The following is a 26,872-nucleotide window of genomic DNA, read 5'->3' on the forward strand; positions in this document are numbered from 1 at the left end:
CAGAGTGGACAGAAGAAAGCCATTACTTTCAGCTTAAAACAAAAAGGCACATTTTGAGTTTGCGAAAAGGCATGTGAGAGACTCCCAAAATGTATGGAGGAAGGTGCTCTGGTCTGATGAGGCTAAAATTGAACTTTTCGGCCATCAAAGAAAACGCTTTGTCTGGCGCAAACCCAACACATCACATTACCCAAATAACACCATCCGGGACTTGGAAACTGGTCAGAGTTGAGGGAAAGATGGATGGTGCTAAATACAGGGATATTCTTGAGCAAAACCTGTACCACTCTGTGCATGATTTGAGGCTAGGACGGAGATTCACCTTCCAGTAGGACAATGGGGGGAATTCATCAAGAGTGGTGTGGTAGAAACTGTGTACCTGCACTAGATTTATTACATGATGCTGATCACATTTCCTACTTTAGTACTCCACTTTGTATAGTGATTCCTCTGTGACTTTTTGTGCGACTTTTTATCCCGTACGACAAAATTTGCGCCTTTTTAGTATTGCTGTTTTCAGTCAATTTTGTAAGCCAAGTCAGGGCTGGTGTAGATTTGCACCTAATTAAGCGCAGTTGCGACCAAAGATGCAACAAACTGAAAAGTGATAAATTGATAAATTCCTGACCACTGCAGGATATCACCTGAAATCATGTATTGGTATGTTCTTTTAGAAAAACCTTCTAAAGCAAAAGTCACAATGAAAAGTCTCAAAACAGTGAGACAAATGTCCACCACAAAACCCGGGTAAAACCAATGATGAATTCCCCCCAATGACCCCAAACACACTAGTAAAGCAACACTTGAGTGGTTTAAAAGGAAACATGTAAATGTTTTGGAATTGCCTAGTCAAAGCCCAGATCTCAATCCAATCGAAAATCTGTTGTCAGACTTAAAGGGGTACTCCGCTGGAAAAAGAAAATAATAATAATTTGGTGTCAGAAAGCTAAACAGATTTGTAAATTACTTCTATTTAAAAATCTTACTACTTCCAGTACTTATCAGCTTCTGTATTCTCCAAAGGAAGTTCTTTTCTTTTTGAACTTTCTTTCTTTCTGTTTGACCATAGTGCTCTCTGCTGACACGTCTGTCCATTTTAGGAACTGTCCAAAGTATGAGCAAATCCCCGTAGCAAACCTATCCTGCTCTGGACAGTTCCTGACATGGACAGAGGTGTCAGCAGAGAGCACTATGGACAGACAGAAAGGAAATTCAAAAAGAAAATAACTTCTGTAGTATACAGCAGCTGATAAATACTGGAAGGATTAAGATTTTTAAATAGAAGTAATTTACAAATCAGTTTAACTTTCTGGCACCGGTTGATTTAAAAATAGAAAACATTTTTTTCCAGCAGAGTACCCCTTTAAAATTGCTGTTCACAAGCGCAAACCATCCAACTTGAGGTTGCGTTCACACGTGCGTATATTCGCTGCAGATCTTCTGCAGATTTGCTGCTGCAGATTTTGCTGGCCATTGACTTCAATGAGCAGCAAAATCTGTTGAAGCAAATCTGCAGCAGATCTGCAGCAGAAAACAAGCACGTGTGAACGCACCCTGAAGGAGCTGGAGCAGTTTTGCAAGGTGGAATGGGCAAACTTCCCAGTGGTAAGATGTGGCAAGCTCATAGAGACTCATGATTGCCGCAAAAGGTGGCTCTACAAAGTATTGACTTTAGGGGGGTGAATAGTTATGCACATTGATTTTTTCTGTTATTTTTTCCTATTGGTTGTTTGCTTCTTAATAAATAAATAAAAAAATCTTCAAAGTTGCTCAAACAATCCATGTTAATTCCAGGTTGTGAGGCACCAAAATACAAAAATGTCAAGGGGGGGGGGGGGGGTGAATACTTTTGCAAGGCAATGTATGTCCCTAGCTGTTTAGCCTTTACAATTGGAAGGCTATTATTTATTCCTTAGCCGCTGAGTCTATTGCTGGAAAAGAGAGAGGGGACGAGAACAGATATTTTTCACAATTATGGGCCTATTATGTATACTAGTACATGGAAAGGTGTTTTGCCAATTTTTTTTTATTTTGTAACCCGGAAAACCCGTTTGAGTTTGATGCAGACATAATAAAGTGTATCACACTTGCCTATCTAGCAAGTACATAGATAATGTATCTAGAAATACCTGTTTTCTCGTCAAAACATGTCATCATTTCAAAATAAGATGACCAACATTCTCGATGAAATCATTCATTAATTTCTACAGACATTAAAGGAAATAAACAACTTGACTAATTCATTAATTCCTTAATTTACTGCAGCCTTGAGTTACAATATTTTTACCTTTAAAATTGCGCTTTCTATACCATTTCAACTTTAAACCACATGTAACTTAAAAATGCCAGAAATAGTGCTGATTGGTTGGTTTTAAAAAAAATTTTTATCCACAATCAGCATAAGTGCTTTACTGGTGAAACTCCTGGGAGTTATTGCATAATTTTTTGTTACAATACCATAAAAAGGGATCTCATCTTGTTGTCTTGGAGCTTTTCAATTTTTGGTACTTCTTGAAAGGAGATTCATTTTTTTCAAGAAAGACACACAGCTCTGTGCAGGAGAATTTCATCTGCCCCCCCAATATTTCTTTATTCATGTATAGTAAACATACTAGAATGCCTGCTTACATTCCACGGTCACATTTCACCCATTACACATATAAGCTCCTATGGCCTGCCATGTGGAACCACTTTGAAAGAGAGCAAAAAAAAAGTAGATGGAGGAAAATTACAAAGGAGGAGAGTTATGAATATACACAATGGCCCTCATTTACTTACAGGATCCCAACACTTTTTGTCGGGTTTTGCACCAGAATTCTGTCTGCGCCAGAATTTGTGCCAGCATTTGCGCCAGAATCTGGCGCACAACCTACAAAATCAAAATCACTCAGAGTGAAAAAAAAAAAACAACAAAAAGGGCGTGTTCCCGACAAAAAGAGAAAAAACACTCCGAGTGTGAAGAAAACTCACAGGAAAACCTGTGAGTTTTGCTTCACAGAAAACCGACAGCTCAGAGCTGTCGGTAAATTCCTCAAAACGGAGTGAATCCTGCTACCCCCAGCATGGAACAGGGTCTGTTCCATGTTGGGGGTAGTAGTAGAGGGGCTGAGGGATTGATCGCACCGGGTCTCACTTCTGAGACCTGATCCGATCAGATGTTATTAAGCAGGGGAGCAGGCGGCATGTTCCGATCCCCTGGAATGTACAGTAAACTTTCATTTTTAAATTCCCCACCAGGAGCCCTGAATGGCCGGGACCGAGGAGCCAATCAGGGCTCCTGGCAGGGTTTTAATATAGAAGCGCTGTGGTGGGCAACGATGAATAGAATCGCTGGGGGGGTATATATCTGGCCCCTCCAGCGTTTCTATATATCTTTCCCCCTGCTGCGCTATATCAAACTTAGTGCCCGCTGTGCTTGAATAAATGTACTGCCCCCCCTATTATATATTTATACTGACCCCCGCTGCGCATATACTGACCCCCGCTGCGCACATTTATATATATACTGACCCCCCCCCCCCAGCTGCGCATATTAATATTCATATTTTCTCCCCCCCCTGGCTGCCAATGAATGAAAACTCTATTAGCGGCGGAGCGGAAGGCTGCTGCCCGCTCATGCTGCTAAGAGTTTGTCATTCATAGAGGGCAGCAGCTGCATATCATGCTGTGGGGGTCAGACATATGGATATATGTCTGACCCTCACATCATACATATACAAATGCCGGCTCACCGCTATGAATGACAAGTAAGCTATTAGGAGCAGCAGCACGAGCCTCCCTGCACTGCTTTACTTGTCATTCATAGCGGTGAGCTGGCATTTTATATGTACGATGTGAGGGTCAGACAAATATCCATATGTCTGACCCCGACAGCCTTCCGCTCCGCCGCTAATAGAGTTTTCATTCATTGGCAGCCAGGGGAGGGAGAAAATATGAATATTAATATGCGCAGCTGGGGGGGTCAGTATATATATAAATATGTGCAGCGGGGGTCAGTATATGCGCAGCGGGGGTCAGTATAGATATATAATAGCGCTGGGGGGCAGTACATTTATTCAAGCACAGCAGGCACTAAGTTTGATATAGCGCAGCAGGGGGAAAGATATATATAGAAACGCTGGAGGGGCCAGATATATACCCCCCCAGCGATTCTATACATCTTTGCCCACCACAGCGCTTCTATATTAAAACCCTGCCAGGAGCCCTGATTGACTCCTCGGTCCCGGCCATTCAGGGCTCCTTGTGGGGAATTTAAAAATGAAAGTTTACTGTACATTGCAGGGGATCGGAACATGCCGCCCGCTCCCCTGCTTAATAACATCGGATCGGGTCTCAGAAGTGAGACCCGATGTGATCAATCCCTCAGCCCTTCTACTACTACCCGCAACATGGAACAGACCCTGTTCCATGATGGGGGTAGTAGTACAAGCACTAATGTAGTCAGAATTTGCAGAGACTTTTTTCTGTCGCACAGAATACATTTTGTGCGACAGAAAAAAACCTGCGACAGAACGAAAGGGAAATTGGGCGACAGATTAGTAAATAGCATCAGAAAAAAAAGGAGTAAAGGACTTGCAAAAACACAAACCGACACTCCACTCTTAGTAAATGAGGGCCAATGTGCTAAATTTAGAGAAAAAAATAAATAAATATATATATATATATATATATATAAAAATATATATAATTGAGGGAACCTTTAAAAATGTTTACTTTTTAATTATTCTTCTTAAAAAACTTACAAAAAACAAAACAATAAACAATTTGTATTCTTGACCGCTACCAGTGTATTTGAATCTTGCAATTAAAACGATATTCATCAATTCATCAGAATCTTAGAGTTCAAACGATATTCATCAGTTCCTGTGTATTAGTTTAAAAGTCTGTTGATCAGTCCCAGTATAGAAGCCAAATCACATGAATGGCTGCTGTGCATGCGTTTTTTCAGTGTGTGATTGACACACCACTTCTTAAACAACAGTTATTTGCAAGGACAGTTCTATATTGTATTGATTTATTGCTTATAGTGCTGTACTTGATTGTAGTTGTTCCGACACTATATGTCTGTGCTTGTTCATACTCCTGCCGGTTGCGATATATTGTAAATACTCTATGTTGAGTTCTTCAGTAAATCATAGTGGCTTGCTCGCTGTCATAGGCGCATATCCTCCACATAGTGCACTCTCTGTAAACTTTTGTTGCTTATATTAACATATTTGGATATGCGGACCCAGTTTCTGTCCTCACAGTTATTTTTATTTGTTATAGTTGTTGTATGCCACTCAGATATCCACTCTGCGTTATTTTTGTTGTAGCTCTGTGTTCACATTAGTATATTTGTTTCTAAGACTAATGTACCTTATTGAGACATATACAACCACCATAGCACTTCATTAATACAGTGTCATTTATTCACTGACATTATATTATGATTGTATCTGTATGCTCACTACACTGAAGAGCTCTTTATAGTGAATGCTCGAAGCACGAAGTTATGTACTCCGATCCTTCACTGTTGCTTATCATGAGTGTATTCCTTATAGGTATGTGAACGTAGCAATCACTATATTATCAGTAAATCACCACATGCATACTATTGTTCACACAATTTGTATAGTTACTTCATATATGGATCTTTACTCGTCTCTCAGCAACCTGTTATACACAGTCAGGTGTGATTGGTTGATTGCGTATATCCCTCTGAGTAAATAAGAACTCCGTTCACATTGTTCTGCGATCACATGTAATATTGGGTACGTATACAACCACTTGCAGAGTTATAGAGATTATACCCAGATATAGTGTTGGTACATATACAATGAGTTTATACTTGTGCGAACTCAAGCATTAGTAATGAATTGTTGTAGTTATATTTGCTATGCATAGCTATAAATGCTGGCGTCAACAGTTTAAGACTTTTGTCAATCTTAGTATGTTTAAATATACATTTATTTCTTTAATATTCCATTTGCATATTCAATGTATATAATATAAGTGTTTCATAGTTGTTATTCACTTAGTATTATTATTCCTCTCTCACAGGGATCCATTTACACTTTATATTCATACATTGCCTTATTTTTCTTGAAAGGTCAATTGATTAAAAAAGAATAGATCAAAAACCTGGTGTTGATCAAGGATGCAGTTCACATTGTCAGGGTTCGACGCGTTTCTTTTGCCAGGTCTTCAGGAACCATGTTAGGCCATTTTCTTTTGTTAGAAGTACAGAGCCAAGTTGTTTGATGTCCGACACTGATGGCGGTCAGCATCAAATGCCGCCGCTGTAACTTCCTTAAATAGGACGTCATTTCCACTCCACACTCTGACCTTTCTGGTTCTACCTATCCCTCCTTCCTACGTCAGTTACCTGGCGTGTCTATGTGCAGGGATGGTGTGTGTTAGAACCAGGTGTGTAGGGGAGTGAATTCTGGTCGGGGTTAGGGTAACCAGACACATTCTAACCATTCTGTCAGTTTCTAGTTATATGGAAACAATAGGGCTGCATATGTTACATTAGTAAAAAAAGATTATTATTTATGAGGTGCTCCGAATTATTAACCGATCAGGTACATTTGCTTTAAAAGATTGTACTAATTAAGTGAGGGACAAGCAGAGGAAGACAAAGAGGGAAGTAACAATAGGGTATAGAGAAGACACTGCCCTATAGAGTTGTTTTATGTAATGTAGCTAGGGAATATTCAGGGATGCACTGCGAATTTATATGTTTATATGAAACTTGAAAATGCTATGAATTCATTTAGTCCCTTGGGTTTGACTGAATCCATGAGAAATGTCCATTTAGCTTCTACTTGTAAGAGAATTTTATCCCAGTTCCCCCCTCTCATTGGGGGGCTTAACCACTTCCAGTACTTGTACCTTTAGTTCTCTAGGGTCACCATCGTGACAACATGAGAAGTGATTTCTCACTGGGGTATCTCTCCAATGCCTTATATCGGCTAGATGTTCCTGTATCCTGTTTTTCAATGTCCTAAAGGTTTTGCCCACATAGTTGACCGGGCAGGGGCAACTCAATGCATAGACCACCCCTTTCGTATTGCAATTCGCCCAGTGTTTCAGGGGGAATAGCTTTCGATTGGTGGCACGTTCACAATGATTGCCCCTTTTGATATGCGGGCATACAGTGCATCCACTACACGGATAGGTACCTCTTGCTCCCGTTTTTAACCAGGTCTCCTGGCTTTTTTCTGGTTCAAAGTTACTTCTTGTGAGTCTATCTTTTTAATTTTTCCCTCTCCGATACGTTATAGAGGGATCTTCGGGTAGCACTGCTGCCAGTGTCTTATCTGCCCTCAATATCTCCCAATATTTTTGGAATATTTCTCTCACCTCCCAAGATTTTGCATCATAGTTACCAATTATTCTGATAACCTCCTCTCCTTCCTGTTTCGGTTTTGGGATCAGTAATTCTGTCCTAGGACTTTTGAGGGCCCTATGGTAAGCTTTTTTTTTATTAGCACTTTATTGGGGTACCCCCTTTCCCTCAGTCGTTGCCTTAGCTCCATAGCTTTAGTTTGAAATTCTGTGAGGCTTGAGCAATTGCATCTCACACGCAAATATTGTCCTGTCGGTATACCCTTCCTCAAAGGGGGAGGATGATGACTCTCCCACTGAAGAAGGGTATTCGTGGCTGTCTCTTTCCTGTGGAGTGTGGTCTCAATAGTGCTATTTGTTGTCAATTTTATTTTGATATCCAGAAACTCGATTTCGTGTTGGCTGATTGTATGAGTAAATCTAAGATTGAGTGTATTGCTGTTCAAAATTTGTACAAACTCTTCAAATTTTTTTCTAGATTACGTCCAGATTAACAGGACGTCATCTATAAAGCGTATCCATAAACTGATGTATTGTGTCCATTCGATCATTTCATCTCCGAATATGGTTTGGTCCTCCCACCAGCCCAAATATAGGCTAGCGTAACTGGGGGCGCAGGGGCTCCCCATGGCTGTTCCACGCTGCTGGTGGAAGGACCTCCCCTCGAAGACAAAATGATTTTTAGTAAGCACGAATGACAGCAATCGGATAACAAAATCATTGTGTGGGGTGTATTGAAGTCCCCTCGTTTTAGAAAAAACTCAGTCGCTTTAAGCCCCAAGTCATGCGGAATGCTAGAGTATAGCGCTTCTACATCTAAGGACACCTGATCGGTTAATAATTCGGAGCACCTCATAAATAATAATCTTTTTTAATAATGTAACATGCAGCCCTATTGTTTCCATATAACTAGAAACTGACAGAATGGTTAGAACATGTCTTGTTACCCTAACCCCGACTAGAATTCACTCCCCTACACACCTGGTTCTAACACACACCATCCCTGCACATAGACACGCCAGGTAACTGACGTAGGAAGGAGGGATAGGTAGAACAAGAAAGGTCAGAGGGTGGAGTGGAAATTACGTCCTATTTAAGGAAGCTACAGCGGCGGCATTTGATGCTGACCGCCATCAGTGTCGGACATCAAACAACTTGGCTCTGTACTTCTAACAAAAGAAAATGGCCTAATATGGTTCCTGAAGACCTGGCAAAAGAAACGCGTAGAACCCTGACATTGTGAACTGCATCCTTGATCAACACCAGGTTTTTGATCTATTCTTTTTTAATCAATTGACCTTTCAAGAAAAATAAGGCAATGTATGAATATAAAGTGTAAATGGATCCCAGTGAGACAGGATTAATAATACTAAGTGAATAACAACTATGAAACACTTGTATTATATACATTGAATAAGCAAATGGAATATTAAAGAAATAAATGTATATTTAAACATACTAAGATTGACAAAAGTCTTAAACTGTTGACGCCAGCATTTATAGCTATGCATAGCAAATATAACTACAACAATTCATTACTAATGCTTGAGTTCCACGTATATATCGCACAAGTATAAACTCATTGCATATGTACAAACACTATATCTGGGTATAATCTCTATAACTCTGCAAGTGGTTGTATACGTACCCAATATTACATGTGATCGCAGAACAATGTGAACGGAGTTCTTATTTACTCAGAGGGATATACGCAATCAACCAGTCACACCTGACTGTGTATAACAGGTTGCTGAGAGACGAGTAAAGATCCATATATGAAGTAACTATACAAATTGTGTGAACAATAGTATGCATGTGGTGATTTACTGATAATATAGTGATTGCTACGTTCACATACCTATAAGGAATACACTCATGATAAGCAACAGTGAAGGATCGGAGTACATAACTTCGTGCTTCGAGCATTCACTATAAAGAGCTCTTCAGTGTAGTGAGCATACAGATACAATCATAATATAATGTCAGTGAATAAATGACACTGTATGAATGAAGTGCTATGGTGGTTGTATATGTCTCAATAAGGTACATTAGTCTGAGAAACGAATATACTAATGTGAACACAGCTACAACAAAAATAACGCAGAGTGGATATCTGAGTTGCATACAACAACTATAACAAATAAAAATAACTGTGAGGACAGAAACTGGGTCCGCATATCCAAATATGTTAATATAAGCAACAAAAGTTTACAGAGAGTGCACTATGTGGAGGATATGCGCCTATGACAGCGAGCAAGCCACTATGATTTACTGAAGAACTCAACATAGAGTATTTACAATATATCACAACTGGCAGGAGTATGAACAAGCACAGACATATAGTGTCGGAACAACTACAATCAAGTACAGCACTATAAGCAATAAATCAATACAATATAGAACTGTCCTTGCAAATAACTGTTGTTTAAGAATTGGTGTGTCAATCACACACTGAAAAAACGCATGCACAGCAGCCATTCATGTGATTTGGCTTCTATACTGGGACTGATCAACAGACTTTTAAACTAATACACAGGAACTGATGAATATCGTTTGAACTCTAAGATTCTGATGAATTGATGAATATCGTTTGAATTGCAAGATTCAAATACACTGTAGCGGTCAAGAATACAAATTGTTTATTGTTTTGTTTTTTGTACGTTTTTTAAGAAGAATAATTAAAAAGTAAAAATTTTTAAAGGTTCCCTCAATTATATATTTTTCTGATTAATACTGAGAGACCTAACCTGCACAGTGGTCAGTACCACACCATCCCTATATATATATACATATACACACACACACACACACACACAGAGTGGGGCAAAAAAGTATTTAGTCATCCACCAATTGTGCAAGTTCTCCCACTTAAAAAGATGAGAGAGACCTGTAATTTTCATCATAGGTCAACTATGAGAGACATAGTGAGACAAAAAAAAATCCATAAAATCACATTGTCTGATTTTTAAAGAATTTATTTCCAAATTATGGTGGAAAATAAGTATTTGGTCACCTACAAACAAGCAAGATTGGCACTCATAGACCTGTAACTTCATAGACCTGTACGTGCATTCACACGTAGTAAATCAAGAGTAATTCACACCAAAAAATTTACGGGCGGAAAAAATAATTACATTTCCGCGCAAAATTTGCATGAAATTCGCCACATGGAGGGACCTAGTGAATGATCTGCAGAGAGCTGGGACAAAAGTAACAAAGGCTACCATCAGTAACACACTACGCTGCCAGGGACTCAAATCATGCATCAGTGCCAGACATGTCCCCCTTCTTAAGCCAGTACATGTCTGGGCCCATCTGAAGTTTGCTAGAGAACATTTAGATGATCCAGAAGAGTATTAGGAGAATGTTATATGGTCAGATGAAACCAAAGTAGAACTTTTTGGTAAAAACTCAACTCATCGTGTTTGGAGGAGTAAGAATGTGTCATGACCGACTGGGGGGACAGATAGAGTGAGCCCTAAAATGACCCTAAAACATCTCTCCCTGCCTTCTTGCCCATCCATCCTAAAAGATGTATTGACAACTGGGCGCCGGTCCCTTCTTGCACTAAAGTGCAGTGGCGTAAAAACACATAATAATATACATAGTCGGTCACAAGCCAGAACAGAAAACTACTAGAAAACCAGATATACCAAACAGGATACAAATACTAACATGGCAGAATATAAACAAGCAAACTGATAAGGAAACATAGGAAACTGTTCACACTGGGACACAGAAAAAACAAACTGGACACCCCATTCCACCAAAAGAGTAGCCATTAATAATAAAGCCAAATAGGCTACTGGCCAGCGGACACACTCCACCATGTGGACAAGATGCTGACCCAGTAGGAAGCAGAAACATAACACATGAAACACTGGACTAGAACCAGATTAGTCTGAATAGACTCCAGGATAATTATAACATACTAGACTTGAACCGGATGAGTCTGAATAGACTCCAGAACAGGAATATAACATACAGAGCACAGGTAACAAGCAAGACTCAGACATAGTGTGAACAGATACAAAACAGAAAGGATATACAAATCCTAAAACCAACAAATGTAGCACAGACTAAAATCTACAAAGAACAAGACTATATAACCATGGCTAAAACTCAGATAAATACAAGGTAAATGCTCCAGCATACTTGAAAGTGTATTGCAGAATAACCAGCACCAGAATGCAGGAGAACTCTGGTTAAATAACTGCACCCGAGTTCTCATTCATTCAGAGCATTAACTATTTCCTATCCAGGTAGAATAGCAAACTGCTCTGAACAAACTGGTGTGTGAATACACACCTAAACAGAAAAATACAAAAACAAATAAATGGACTTTACAGAATGCTGAGTTGCATCCAAAGAACCCTACCTACTGGGAAGCTTGGGGGTGGAAACATCATGCTTGGGGCTGTTTTTCTGCTGACGATTTTTTTACAACTGATCCGTGTAAAGGAAAGAATGAATGGGGCCATGTATTGTGAGATTTTGAGTGAAAACCTCCTTCCATCAGCAAGGGCATTGAAGATGAAACGTGGCTGGGTCTTTCAGCATAACAATGATCTCAAACATACCGCCCACACATCGCCCGGGCAACAAAGGAGTGGCTTCGTAAGAAGCATTTCAAGGTCCTGGAGTGGCCTAGCCAGTCTCCAGATCTCAACCCCATAGAAAACCTTTGGAGGGAGTTGAAAGTCCGTGTTCTGCATGGAGGAAAGGGCCAAAATACCAGCAACAGTGTGTGAAAACCTTGTGAAGACGTTTGACCTCTGTCATTGCCAACAAAGAATATATAACAAAGTATTGAGATGAACTTTTGTTACTGACCAAATACTTATTTTCCACCATAATTTACAAATAAATTCTTTAAAAATCAGACAATGTGATTTTTTTTCTCCCTATGTCTCTCATAGTTGAGGTATACCTATGATGAAAATTACAGGCCTCTCTCATCTTTGTAAGTGGGAGAACTTGCACAATTGGTGGCTGGCTAAATACTTTTTTGCCCCACTGTGTATATATATAATGTATATTCTTTATTTATTCTATATTTATTCTTAGCTAAAAAAAAAAATCCCTTAATCTTTATTTTGAGTTGACTTAATGGATGCTTCTTAATCAATTTAGGCTTTCTATAGAAGTGACCAAGAAAAGAAGGGGAATATTGCCTACTCACACACAAGAATAATGTACCTGACTGTAGCTGCTTACAATGGCAGTATAAATGTAATTCTGGTGTTAGGCACCTGCCAATGTACTTGGCGGGTATCTCTCTTGGCAGTCACTGACGCATTGTCTCTGTCTCACCACCATCCAGTCTGGGCTACTGCTTCGGGTTCTCTATTTTTGCTTTCTCTGCTGCTGCAGTTTTTGATCTGTCCTGTAGAGTGTGCATGTGTGCTCTTCCTGCAGTTTAAGGGTCTATTCACACGTACGGTATTCTGTGCAGATTTGATGTTCAGGATTTGAAGCTGTGTTCAGTCTTTGAGTTTACATTGAAATTTGCAGCAGATCATCAAATCTGCTCAGAATACTGTACGTGTGAATAGACCCTAAAGGTACCTGCACCCCAAATGGGTCCTCCACTTATCCATTTCTGGCATTACCTATTTATGGCTTCTCTGCCCATTTACCTGTGCCATGGCATAGATGTGCTGTTCTGTATCTGACCTGTCACTCTGTGCTTGTTCTTCTGATGTTGCCTTTGCCTAGTCCTTGTGTACTACTCCTGGGGATAGGGAATACAATAATTTATGTCAGGATCAGGGCTATGGAGTCAGTAGATAAATGTTCCGACTCTGGAGTTTTTTGTACTTCCAACTCCGACTCTGACTCCACTGTATTAATATGCAAATGTAATTTATAAATTCCTTGAAGGAAAGAAAGGCAACATACATGTCATTACCACAGGACTACTGGCTGGGAAGCCAACAGTCTACTGTATTGAACAGTATGTGTGCTGATCTGCTGCTGAAGATAGGGCAGTGGGAGGATCCAACAAACACACACTATATAATAAATACCCCCCAACACACACATGCATGCACACTATATAATAAATCCCCCCCCAACACACACACTATATAATAAAAAAACAACACACACACACTATATAATAAATACCCCCAACACACACACGCACACTATATAATAAACCCCCCCAACACACACACTATATAATAAATACCCCCAACACACACACACACAATATAATAAATTCCCCCAACACACACACACACATACACTATATAATAAATACCCCCAACACACACACACACACTATATAATAAATACCCCAACACACACACACACAGCGGCGATCCCGGGGGTCCCCAGCAGCGGGACCCCGGCGATCTGACATCTTATCCCCTATCCTTTGAATAGGGGATAAGATGTCTAGGGGCAGAGTACCCTTTAAGCTAACAATCGAGTTTACAAGTTTTTATACCCTTAGCTGAATGGCAGCAGTTTTTACAATGGTTTACAGCTTCAGTCTTTAACTATTGACCCTCCATTCCCTTCACTTATACAAGTGTCTCTAGTCCTGCAAAAAACATATTTACTTAATCCCTTATCAGTGAGAGGCTCGGTTACCAATGGGTTGCCTGTAACAGCAGTACACAACACTATGGAAAGTATAAGTATTGCCGCTCCTAATTGTGCATTGTGTGCCATATAGTAAAGCACATGAAAAGCATGCTTCTTCACGGTCACTTAACATGTTCGTTTTGCGGTTACGTGAGGCACTGCATGCATTGGTCTTTATTCTTACAGTAGAGAAGTCATTAATTATAACTTTTTGTGAATTGGGACATTTAAACCTGCTTTTTAAAAAATGTTTTATTCCAATCTAAATTTAGTAGGAGTCGGAGTCGGGGCATTGTTTGCCGACTCCGACTCCAGGTACCCAAAATTTCGTCCGACTCCTCAACTCCGACTCCACAGCCCTGGTCATAATACCCTTTTTTAGGGAAAAACCAAGGCATAGCATCTAAATGTCTCCTTAGCTGTGTCTGATTTAATAAGAGTTGAAGATGACATCTCTGTATAATGAGAAGGCTACAGCAGTACCTTGACCTGCCTAAGCCTCATAAAGGTGAAATAAAGGATGTCTTTATCACATCCAGATCTACATTTCGAGTAGCCACAGCAAATACAATAAGAAGTTGGGGACACAGGTATGGTTGGAACATTTTCAGGACCCCACTCTTTGGGGAGTTGCCTCTTGAAAAGCAGCCACAAACCAACCTTTGTAAAATACTCCCGGCTTCTATGACCAGTAAGAGGGTAAACCTTAAAGGCTGGGAGGTGCCTGCGGGGGGGGGGGGGGGGGGGGGATTTGTGGTATGTCTTAGTGGTGTGGCAATGGGGGCCCCGCAGGTGTCGGGCCCCCTAGCAACGGGGGGCTCGATCCTGTGATGGCCGGGTCGGGGGCCCCCTTCTTCACTGGGCGCGCGGGTGCCTGGTGCAGGTGCTCCAAAGCGCTAGTGATAATCCGGGGCCCCAGCCTAGACGGGGCCCCCCTGCACCGCGGGGGCCCCCACTATGCCACTGATTTTCACCCCAATATTTATTTTTAACAGCATACAAAATGACTGTTGTCTCAGATTTTTCCCAGGTGGCAATGTGGCCAAGACCTGACTCACTAGTCAGCTGATGACAGAGAGCCTGTCTGCTTCAATGGGTGGAGGGATCCCTTGGTGGGATAGAGATCAATCTGCAACTGATGCAACAGCTGTAGGCACCCTGATTGAAAACCACAGGTCTTTTGAATGGATGTAGCTCATTTATGTTTCAATGGGTGGGGTGGCTGATGTGTGGGAGGGAGGAAAATGGAATTATGGGATTTGTAGGCAAAGAAGAAAACTCAAAAAGGAAATACCAGTACACATAAAGCTAACCACAGTATTATGGTACTCTCACAACATAGTCATTTAGCCCCAAGATAAGCGCAGATCCGTCCTAAGCATGTCCATTACTGTCTGGCAGGTACTAAAATCACCTTATGGTGGATAACCCCTTTAAGTGCTACCACCAGGTGTGTGCTGTTTCACTCCCCAGCTCTTACTAGGTGGTTGGCTTCAGGTGAAGCACAGTCTGCAGAATCTTTGACTGCAAACTGCATTTTTTTAAGGGATAAGATCAGCTACCGAGCAATAGGGCAGTCCTAACCACCCATAATAATATTTTTCTTCTGGTGGTAATAAGGCATTTGGAGGAAACTTGTATTTTCAAAGGTTCTCAAAAGAGTCAGAAGGAACTTTGTTAGCTTGCATCCATAGAGTCCAAACATCCAAAGAAATAGCTGCAGTTCTTTCTATGAATTATATGTACTTCAACTATACTATTGTCAGCACCAGCAGGGTTAACAGTTGCTGACAAGGTGTTGTTGCAAGGTTGCCGGGTTACGCCCTGCTGTCTGAGTGGCTAGCTACTGATTGACCACATGTGCATCTCCCTATATTGCCAGGCATCAGACACTGGGAAGATGCCTGTGAAACTGGTCATTACCTGAGTAGCTAACATTTCCTTATTCCCTTGTATACCCGGCAACTTGACTTCTGGCTTCCTATCTGACTTCTATTTTGTTATAGCGATTCGGCACCTCTTCCCACTCCTGGCTAGACTCGGTTTGACTGACATTGACTTTATGTGTGTATGTTTAGTTTGTCTTTGTTAGTTGCTTGTTTCCCTGTTGCTCCTTACAACTGACAGGATTGTATTTTATTGTGTTGACATTTGACTCCCCTCACTTATTTAGGAAGGGATTGTCGACCAATTGCCGGCCTATCATTTAGGATAGGTGGACAAGTAGGCAGGGACGGGGGCGCGGGTGAGCTTAGCAAGCACTCCTTCCCTGCCCATACGTGACAACTATATCCAGGGCCAGATTAAAGGGGTTCTCCGTCCCTAATACAGGGTGGGCTATTTATGTGGATACCCTTAATAAAATGGGAATGGTTGGTGATATTAACTTCCTGTTTGTGATACATTAGCATATGTGAGGGGGGGAAACTTTTCAAGATGGGTGGTGACCATGGCGGCCATTTTGAAGTCGGCCATTTTGAATCCAACTTTTGTTTTTTCAATAGGAAGAGGGTCACGTGACACATCAAACTTATTGGGAATTTCACAAGAAAAACAATGATGTGCTTGGTTTTAACGTAACTTTATTATTTCATGAGTTATTTACAAGTTTCTGACCACTTATAAAATGTGTTCAATGTGCTGCCCATTGTGTTGGATTGTCAATGCAACCCTCTTCTCCCACTCTTCACACACTGATAGCAAGGAGAAATGCTAGCACAGGCTTCCAGTATCCGTAGTTTCAGGTGCAGCACATCTCGTATCTTCACATCATCGACAATTGCCTTCAGATGACCCAAAAGATAAAAGTCTAAGGGGGTCAGATTGGGAGACCTTGGGGGCCATTCAACTGGCTCACGACGACCAATCCACTTGATGTGTTTCCCTCTTTTTGCACTGAAGCTGGCACATTCCCTGAGTTTTTCCAGCAAGATGGTGCACCATCACATTATGGGTGTCAGGTCTGAGCATTCCTAGATGAACAGTTTCCTGGAAAGTGGATTGGTCGTCGTGGGCCAGTTGAATGGCCCCCAATGTCTCCCGATCTGACCGCAGAGTGCTGCCTGGATGATGGAGCACTTATGTCACCCGAAACCGGCAGCCACAGTGGGAGGGGTCACGGGCGCCATGTGGCGAGTCTGAGGCAACTCTCTTCTTTCTCCCCTACGCTTCTCTCCAGTGTGCAGGACAGAGACATAGCTACCAGCCCCAGCAACTACACAGACAGTGGATACAATAAAATCTATAGCTCATGGCACTTAAAAGTGATAGGGTTCAGAACACGGCAATGAACAGAGTTTTTTATTTTTCAAAATGTAAATTAATTTTTTTAAGAAACTAAAATTATCCAAGTTTGGTATCATTGAAATTGTGCTAACCCAATGAATAAAGTTTGCGTGTCAGCATATTTGAGGCTGCAAGAACCCTGCCGAGCGGTGAAAAATATGCTGCGAATATGCTAGGAGCAGACACAGGGCTTTCCCCACTACAGCCCTGTGTCTGCAACAAGGTTGGGAGGCTGGCCGCGCGCACCGGCATAACTGTGATGCGTTGCCGGCTCCTGAACCTTATTGCAGACACAGGGGAATACCCCATGTAGCAGGGAAAGCCCTGTGTCTGCCCTTAGCGCAAACACAGTGTATTTCCCTCTGCACATCCACCCTGTGTGACCCTACCCTTTAGGTATTGTGAAACTGCACAATACACTTTCTTTTGCCTAAAGCTAGCTGGGTGAAGAATATTATTCAGAATTTACTACATATCTGCAATTTTCCACAATTCAGCTGGGGATTGTGCTACAGATTCACTATGATTCACCCCTATTGATGTAAATGCAGGTAGACTGAGTAGTTATATATAAAGTTCAGTGTTTTTCAACCAGGGTGCCTCCAACTGTTGCTTTGGCTGTTCAGGCATGCTGGGAGTTGTAATTTTGCAGCAGCTGGAGGCACCCTGGTTAGGAAATACTGATGTAGTTATATGAGTGCGCACATGTCTCTATAGTATAATGTAATAAAACAGCTCATGGGGGGATGAACATGTATATTTTGTTATTTACAGACTTACATACTGTTGCCGGCTCACCAGACTCTCACAGTGCCATTACTAAATGAATAACTCCATGTATCTCACATAAAAAGTGACTTACCCCATATACTGTATGTAGTGTGAACTTTATTGGCCTAGTATGAATCCTCTAAAGCAGCACTGGACTAGCAGGCAGCAGCCAGCCACTATACCTCACTTGAGGAAGGAACCCACCATTGTTTCAAGGTGGGTCATACCTGATACATGGGCTTAACAGTAACAGGACAATGAGTCCCATGGTGCAACTCCCCCCTGCCTTCTTCGTTGCGACTGCTAACACCACAGCAGCAAGAGTACAGAGGACTGATCCATTGTGATAGGGGCTGGGGAGGGGGGGGGGGGGGGTTGTTGTTATAGGTGCCCACAACAAAAAATCTTTCAGCAGCAGCTCCTTGTGTGATTGATTTTCTGCAGCAAGGCTCAGTCCTAGACACTGCAGCTGCCAGTACGCTTCTCCTGCCTCTGACCATCAAGCAGCTGCACAGGGCCCTGTCCCCCCTCCTAATACCACACATGTCAGGGGCCCCCTTGTTTCACTGGGCACATGGGGCCTGGAGCAAGAGCTACAAGAGCATCAATGATAATCCGGCCCTGACTGTTTCTCTGTCATTTCGAGGTTGGAGAACACTACTACAGCAGGGCGTATATTCAGCTTTTAACATCACTTTATCTATGAAGACTAATATGGCTATCTGATTTTTTTTTTTTTTCCTAAAAACAAAGGGAAAACATTTAGGTCTTCTTTGTCATTTATTTATGCTTCTTAAATTTCACCCAACCTACATTCATCTTAGCTGAAATTCTTGACTTTCATCAACTTTAACCCCTAAAAGGGGCTATCCACCATAAGGTGATTTTAGTATCTATTGGAATATAGAATAGGGTTGTGTAGCTCAACAGAGATAAATGTGCGAGGTTAAAGGGGTATTTCAGGATTATTTTTATTTGACTATGTTACAGGGGCTGTAAAGTTAGTGTAGTTCATAATATAGTGTCTTTACCTGTGTGTGATGGTTTTCTCACAATTTAACCCCAATATTTATTTTTAACAGCATACAAAATGACTGTTGTCTCAGATTTTTCCCAGCTTGCAATGCGGCCGAGACCTGACTCACTAGTCAGCTGATGACAGGGAGCCTATCTGCTTCAATGGGTGGAGCGATCGCTTGGTGGGAAAGAGATCAATCTGCAACTAATGCAACAGCTGTATTGAAAACCACAGGTCTTTTGAATGGATGCAGCTCATTTATGTTACAATGGGTGGGGTGGCTGATGTGTTGGGAGGAAGGAAAATGGAATTGTGGGATTTGTAGTAAAAAAAAAAAGAAAACTCGAAAAGGAAATACCAGTTCACAAAAAGCTAGCCACAGTGTTATGGTTATATCACAACATAGCCATTTTGTCAAAAAAAGGGATTATTCAGTCCTCAGCACACCACCTATTGCAAAATAGCTGAATGTTGGATGTTTGGTTTTTCTAGAAAAAAAATGTCACATACAAATATCATAAAACTAACCAATTTATTCTAAAATATATCATGTAAAAACAATTGTGTATACAAAAACCGCAGGGCCCTATGTTTGTGTCTGTATAAAACAACTCAATTATTTACTTGATATCTCCATAGACATGAGGTATCTTCTAATTTGTTTTACATTTACTGGCATATATAAAGGATGATAATAATTCCAAGAAATAGCAGAGAATATGCTAGACCATACACTGGTTGAGCAACAAGTGTTCTGTTAGCCCTATGACCAGCAAGGTCCTGCATATTATACAGTCCTGCAAATAATACAATGGATGAAATCCTCAAATGAAATAAAAAACGATTCAATATGTCATGCAGTGATTATTCAGAGTTGAGTGTTGCCAGTCCTATAGAAAAAAAAAGATGATGGGTTTTGTCGTGAATCCTGCAAGGAAAATAATATGAGGCAGAGGGAAGCAAAAGGGAAATATGTAGCAAAGTCCTGCACAGGCAATATCACAGTTCCGTTATGTATTAGCGCTGCGTCCCCAGCACGGATGAATAGGTGCCTGTGAATGAATAGTTTCGGCACAGCGTGCCACTCACCCCTCCCCATCATTCCGCTAACGTTGTTCCTCAGCTCTAGCTGGAGGCGGTGATGGATTTGCACTGTGTGCGACCGAGCTCTCCAGCGAGCTCTCCGGTGGTGTGTGACGTAGACAGTCAGCTGATTGCAGGTCAACTGACCGGGCGGTGTAGAGCGCGCACTCTGTGTTGTTTTAAAAGTTCTTTGCTTGAATATGAATAGAAGTAATAGTTATGCTGCCAAACTTGTGCAGGCTTAAATTTCAGGTTTTTGTTTCCCTTTGCAGTATAATGCAGAGCTCACCTTCTATATGCTTCAAATGGCAGGAAGACGCATTAATGCTGATATCCTCAGTGTGTATAGGGTTCGAGTGCTGGTTTCAACAAATGTCATAACCAAACGCGTTTTGGGGTGTATGAAGTAATTCTATACCCCTTCTTCAGTGGTATATGATATAATGACAAAGGGCTAGCTTTTTATATGGTTGCTGATTCTTATCTTTACTTAACACAAAACAAGGAGTGGATTGCTCTCCAAGCTCTCCCAAAATTCGGGATGGATCAGGTAGAGCTACTGATAACTCCTCCAATAGACATTAAATCCTCTACCTAAAAAGTAAATATAGTTGATACATATCTTAATAAGAAATTATATCTAATAAAGGAGACATTGTTCATCATATGTTTTCCTAAAAGACAAGGACAAACAAAGAAGTAGAGATAAATAAATATATAATGTAGAATAGGAAATGATAAAAAATAAAATGTAAATGAAAATAGCAATAAAGATAAAAGTGGAAATCGGGATAAAATGTTAAATTAAAATAAAAAAATAATTGTCATTATATCATATACCAGTGAAGAAGGGGTACATAATTTCTTCATACAGCCCAAAACGCGTTTGATTATGATATTTGTTGAAAGCAGCACCTATTCACACTGAGGATATCAGCATTGATGCGTCTTACTGCCATTTGAAGCATACAGAAGGAGAGCTCTGCATTACACTGCGAAGGGAAACAAAAACCTGAAACTTAAGCCTGCACAAGTTTGGCAGCATAACTATTACTTCTATTCATATTCAAGCAAAGAACTTTTAAAACAACACAGAGCATGTGCTCTACAGCTGACTGTCTATGTCACACACCACCAGTAAGCTTGCTGGAGAGAGCGGTCGCATACAGTGCGAATCCATCACCACCTCCAACTAGAGCTGAGGAACAACGTTACCGGAACGACAGGGATCAGTGAGTGGCACGCTGTGCCGAAACTATTCATTCACAGGCACCTATTCCTCTGTGCTGGGGACGCAGCGCTTACACATAACGGAACTGTGATACTGTTTGTGCAGGACTTTGCTACATGTTTCCCTTTTGCTTCCCTCTGCCACATATTGTTTTCCTTGCAGGATTCATGACAAAACCCGTCATCATTTTTCTCCTATAGGACTGGCAACACTCCTTTATCATTAGCGTACCCGCACAATTCCTTAAATACTCCAGGCGAGGGGGGGGGGGGGGGGGGTGGCACATAGACAAAGGCGAACAGCAATCGTCTTCCCTCCCAATTCAGTACCAGAAATACATATTCTTTATTATTTGTCTACTTTTGAATTCAACACCTCTACCTCTAACCCTTTATGTATTAACACTCTTACACCTATTGAGTATCAAGTATGTGTTGAGTAAAATTGCTTTGCAATCCATTTTCTCTGTAAGATCATAGTTTTATCAATTTCTTAAATGTGTCTCCAATAAGCAAATGATACATGGTAAGTGTTTACCTATCACCTTACAGACCACCGTCCGCCTCACTCTATCCGCCAACCCTCTCCCATTCCATATCAATACCCTCATTCAGTTAGTAGGAGAGAGTGGAAGAAAAAAAAACTCTTCTGCCATACAAATAATTTTCCGACAATTCCTCTATCTTGAGCCCCCCACCCGGCCAGCCAGCTTATCAATCATTCCCTTCAACATAGCTACATGTCAATATTTAAAAATAAGGTGCAGCTCACAACAGAAGGACCGAGGCAGTTAAAGCTAAAGCCGGACCCCACCGGCAACAATAATGTAAAATAATAGAAACCTATAGCTTATGCCTCTAGGACCTCACCAATGGTGCATAATGGTGTGGGCAAAGATATAACAGCGTTTGCTCAGAAATTGTTTTTTAATTCAGATTATAAAATATAAAATATATATAAATAAGTAAAACAGTAACAAAATATCACATTACACTGGCACTATCTGATGAAAATCTCACTGGGCCCTAGTGAGATATCCAAAATATAAAAAAGATATGTGAATAAATTAATATTCTAATGAGTCATTAAATCTGCAGATAAAAAACAAAAATAAAATAAATCCGCAAAAGGTGTGAATAGATTTTTGGGTTTATGGCAAAATAATTGCAACATAAAGTCCATAAAAAAAAGTTAATGAATGGATGATACAGAGTATCTCTCACCACTGCTTCTGGCTTGATGGATTGTGATGGATGAGTCGCTTCCTTGTGTTCCTCGTGTGCCCCAATAGATGGAGGGGGGCACAAGTTGGTATGTCTCCCTTAGCAGCCCCGTTGGCAGGGGGGCGCAAATAGATGTTGCGTATCGTGAGCTCCGATAGCGGAGGAGCATGCAGCAGTTTCAGCGCTGGGGATCTCGTTCGCTGGCCGGCTTAGCACAGATGGCACTAGTCTGGCACTCCCGCAGGAGTGTCAGTCGGCTCGAATGCGACAACGGGTCTGGCGATGGTGGTACGCCGGGAGCAATGGAAGATCCGGGATTGGCGTTCCACGAGGAAGCAGGAGAGAAAGCTATGCGATGCAGTAGATGGTAAAGTTGCAGCTAGGCAGGGCGGAGTAGGACAGATTTAACTCCTCTGTTGCCAAGATGTTTGCAGATGGACACTGATGGTAACTGTGTGAACAGTGCCAGATTTCTAAACGCGTTTCGGGGTACTGGAAAACAAGGACCTCCGACCCCTTCCTCAGTAGAAATGTGTGATATATATGTGATATACAAAGGATAGGGGATAAGATGCCTGATCGCGGGAGTCCCGCAGCTGGGGACACCCGCGATCATGCACACGGCACCCCGTTAGTAATCAGTCCCCGGAGCGTGTTCGCTCCGGGTCTGACTACAGTCGACCGCAGGGCCGGCGGCGTGTGACGTCACGCCCCCATGTGACTTCACACTCCGCCCCTCAATGCAAGCCTACGGGAGGGGGCGTGATAGCTATCAGGCATCTTATCCCCTTTGTATAGGGGATAAGATATGTAAGCACCGGAGTACCCCTTTAAAGCAGACCACAATCAAACAAAGGTACAGTGACTGCTTGGAGTGGCAGATTGCCGCTGCGAGCAGGGGGGGGGGGGGACAGCTGCAGGCACATTAAAGGTCGAGTCACCAGCAGATCCGCAGCTAAAAATACGCTGCGGATCCGTGTCTTGTGACCCTACCCTTAAGAACCGGCTTTTTTTCCCCTTTTTTGTGGGAGTTTCATTTTTTATCTCTTCGCCTTCTAATATCCATAACACTTAAAATTTTTCACTTACAGACCCACATGAGGGCTTGTTTTGTGAGCCACCAATTGTACTTTGTAATGATATCACAAATTTTACTATAAAAAAATATAGTGAAACAAAAAAAAAATTGGGTGGGGAGAAATTGAAAAAAAGAAAAAAAAAAAGCAATTCAGCAACTTTCTGGGGCTTCCGTTTCTACCGAGTGCACTTTTCGGTAAAAATGATATGTTCTTTTTATTCTATAGGTCCTTATGATTACATGTTTCACAATTTGTATAAGTTTTGTTTTACTTGACTATTTTTAAGATATTATAACTTTGTACAATATTATAACTTTGTACAAAAATTCTGACCCCTATAACTTTTTTATTTTTCCGCATTAGGGCTCATTTTGTGCACCATGATCTGTAGTTTTTTCAGCACCATTTTTGTTTTGATGGGTCTTTTTGATCACTTTTTATAATTATTTTTTTTTAAATACATGATTATGATGGTTTTAATTACCATAAATATGCAATACTGGATTTTGGTATTTTTTTTACGTGTATGCTATTGACCATGTAGTTTAATTAACCTTATATTTTAGTAGTTTGGATATTTACGCACGCGGTTATACCACACATGCTTATGTTTGTTTTTGTTTTTTGATGCCGCAATCAACTTTGATCATGGTGTCTAAAGGGTTAAGTTTGAACATCGGCCCGATGGCCGGAGTCTGGCATTAGCCATGGGTGACTGACTGCTGATAGTAGCAGGCACCGAAAAAATATAAAGTGAGCTTAGCTCCTGAGCTTGCTTCATAGACCTGATGCACGGCTGCGCCATGTATATACGGCACTGGTCGTTAAGGGGTTAACCAAAGGTATATGGGCAACTATAGGACCTTAGTAGGGAGGAATCAAGCAACTATAGGCCAGTAAGTCTGACATCAATAGTGGGGATATTAACCCCTTAAGGACTCAGGGTTTTTCTGTTTTTGCACTTTAGTTTTTTCCTCCTTACCTTTTAAAAATCATAACCCTTTCAATTTTCCACCTAAAAATCCATATTATGGCTTATTTTTTGCGTCACCAATTCTACTTTGCAGTGACATTGGTAATTTTACCCAAAAATTGACAACGAAATGGAAAAAAAAATCATTTTGCGACAAAATCGAAGAAAAAACACAATTTTGTAACTTTTGGGGGCTTCCGTTTCTACGCAGTGCATATTTCGGTAAAAGTGACACCTTATCATTATTCTGTAGGTCCATACGGTTAAAATGATACCCTACTTATATAGGTTTGATTTTGTCGTACTTCTGGAAAAAATCATAACTACATGCAGGAAAATGTATACGTTTAAAAATGTCCTGGTCTGACCCCTATAACTTTTTTATTTTTCCATGTACAGGGCGCTATGAGGGCTCATTTTTTGTGCTGTGATCTGAAGTTTTTATCAGTACAATTTTTGTTTTGATCAGACTTTTTGATCACTTTTTATTCATTTTTTAATGGTATAAAAAGTGACCAAAATAAGCTTTTTTGGACTTTGGAATTTTTTTGCGCGTACGACATTGACGGTGCGGTTTAATTAATGATATATTTTTATAGTTCGGACATTTATGCACGCGGCGATACCACATATGTTTATTTTTTTTTATTTACGCTGTTTTATTTTTTTATGGGAAAAGGGGGGTGATTCAAACTTTTATTAGGGAAGGGGTTAAATGACCTTTATTAACACTTTTTTTTTTGCAGTGTTATAGGTCCCATAGGGACCTATAACACTGCACACACTGATCTCCTATGCTGATCACTGGCGTGTATTAACACGCCTGTGATCAGCGTTATCGGCGCTTGACTGCTCCTGCCTGAATCTCAGGCACGGAGCAGTCATTTGTCGATCGGACACCGAGGAGGCAGGTAAGGGCCCTCCCGGTGTCCTGCAAGCTGTTCGGGACGCTGCGATTTCACCGCGACGGTCCCAAGCAGCCCGACTGACTAGCCAGGATACTTTCACTTTCGCTTTAGAAGCGGCGGTCAGCTTTGACCGCTGCTTCTAAAGGGTTAATACCACACATCGCCGCGATCGGTGATGTGTGGTATTAGCCGCGGGTCCCGGCTGTTGATGAGCGCCGGGACCGACGCGATGTATCGTGGGAGCCGGCGCAGGACGTAAATATACGTCCTGCGTCGTTAAAGGGTTAATGGAAACCCTACTATAGGATAGGATTGTGCAACATCTAAAATTCCATGGATTTCAAGATGAAAATCAACATGGGTTTACTTCAGGGAGATCATGTCAAACAAATCTTATAATTTTTTTGGACTGGGTGACTAAAATAATAGATGGTGGAGGGGCGGTAGACATTGCATATCTAAATTTTAGTAAGGATTTTGGCACTGTCCCACATAGGAGACTTATCAATAAACTACAATTATTGAGCTTGGACTCCCATATTGTTGAATGGATTAGGCATTGGCTGAGTGACAGACAACAGAGGGTTGTAGTCAATGGAGAATATTCAGAGCAAGGTCTTGTTACCAGTGGCGTACCTCATCTGTACTGGGACCAATTTTGTTTAATATCTTCATTAGTCATATTCCAAAAGGTCTTGATGGTAAGGTGTGTCTTTTTTCTGCTGACAAAAAAATATGTAACAGGGTTGATGTTCCTGGAGGGATACTCCAAATGGAAAAGAATTTAGGTAAACTACAAGAATGGTCAGAACTCTGGCAACTGAAATTTAAGGTGGATAAGTGCAAGGGAATGCACCTGGGGCATAAAAACCCTCGGGCAGAATGTAGAATATTTGACACAGTCCTGACCTCAGTATCTAAGGAAAGGGATTTAGGAGTAATTATTTCAGAAGACTTAAAGGTAGAAAGACAATGTAATAGAGCAGCAGGAAATGCTAGCAAAATGCTTGGATATATAGAGAGAGGTATAAGCAGTAGAAAGAGAGAAGTGCTCATGCCGCTGTACAGAACACTGGTGAGACCTCACTTGGATTATTGTGCGCAGAACTGGAGGGCGTATCTCCAGAAGGATATAGATACTCTAGAGAGAGTTCAGAGAAGTGCTACTAAACTAGTACATACATTTCAGGCTAAAACTTACCAGGAAAGGTTAAAGGACGTTAACATGTATAGCTTGGAAGAAAGAAGAGACAGAGGGAATATGATAGAATTTTTTAAATACATAAAAGGAATCAACACGGTAAAGGAGGAGAGCATATTTAAAAGAACTACCACAAGAAGACATTGTTTTAAATTAGGGGGGCAAAGGTTTAAT

The 26,872-nt window shown here is 41.1% G+C and overlaps 1 protein-coding gene across 2 annotated transcripts in view; it reads right to left on the reverse strand.

The window, feature by feature from the left end:
- Nucleotides 1–26,872, reverse strand: part of GRAMD2B (GRAM domain containing 2B) — a 154,326-nt gene that overhangs the window by 85,260 nt on the left and 42,194 nt on the right. Inside the window, exon 1 of one of the 2 annotated variants that reach the window (XM_056537327.1) lies at nt 15,489–15,640. The exons of the other annotated variant lie outside the window; for it this stretch is intronic. The gene's annotated coding sequence lies outside the window, so the exon portion shown is untranslated. Of the gene's footprint in view, nt 1–15,488; nt 15,641–26,872 lie in introns of those variants that run through there. 2 annotated transcript variants of the gene reach the window in all.

Source organism: Hyla sarda, chromosome 1, assembly GCF_029499605.1.
Source record: "Hyla sarda isolate aHylSar1 chromosome 1, aHylSar1.hap1, whole genome shotgun sequence".
NCBI classification, from domain to species: Eukaryota; Metazoa; Chordata; class Amphibia; order Anura; family Hylidae; genus Hyla; species Hyla sarda.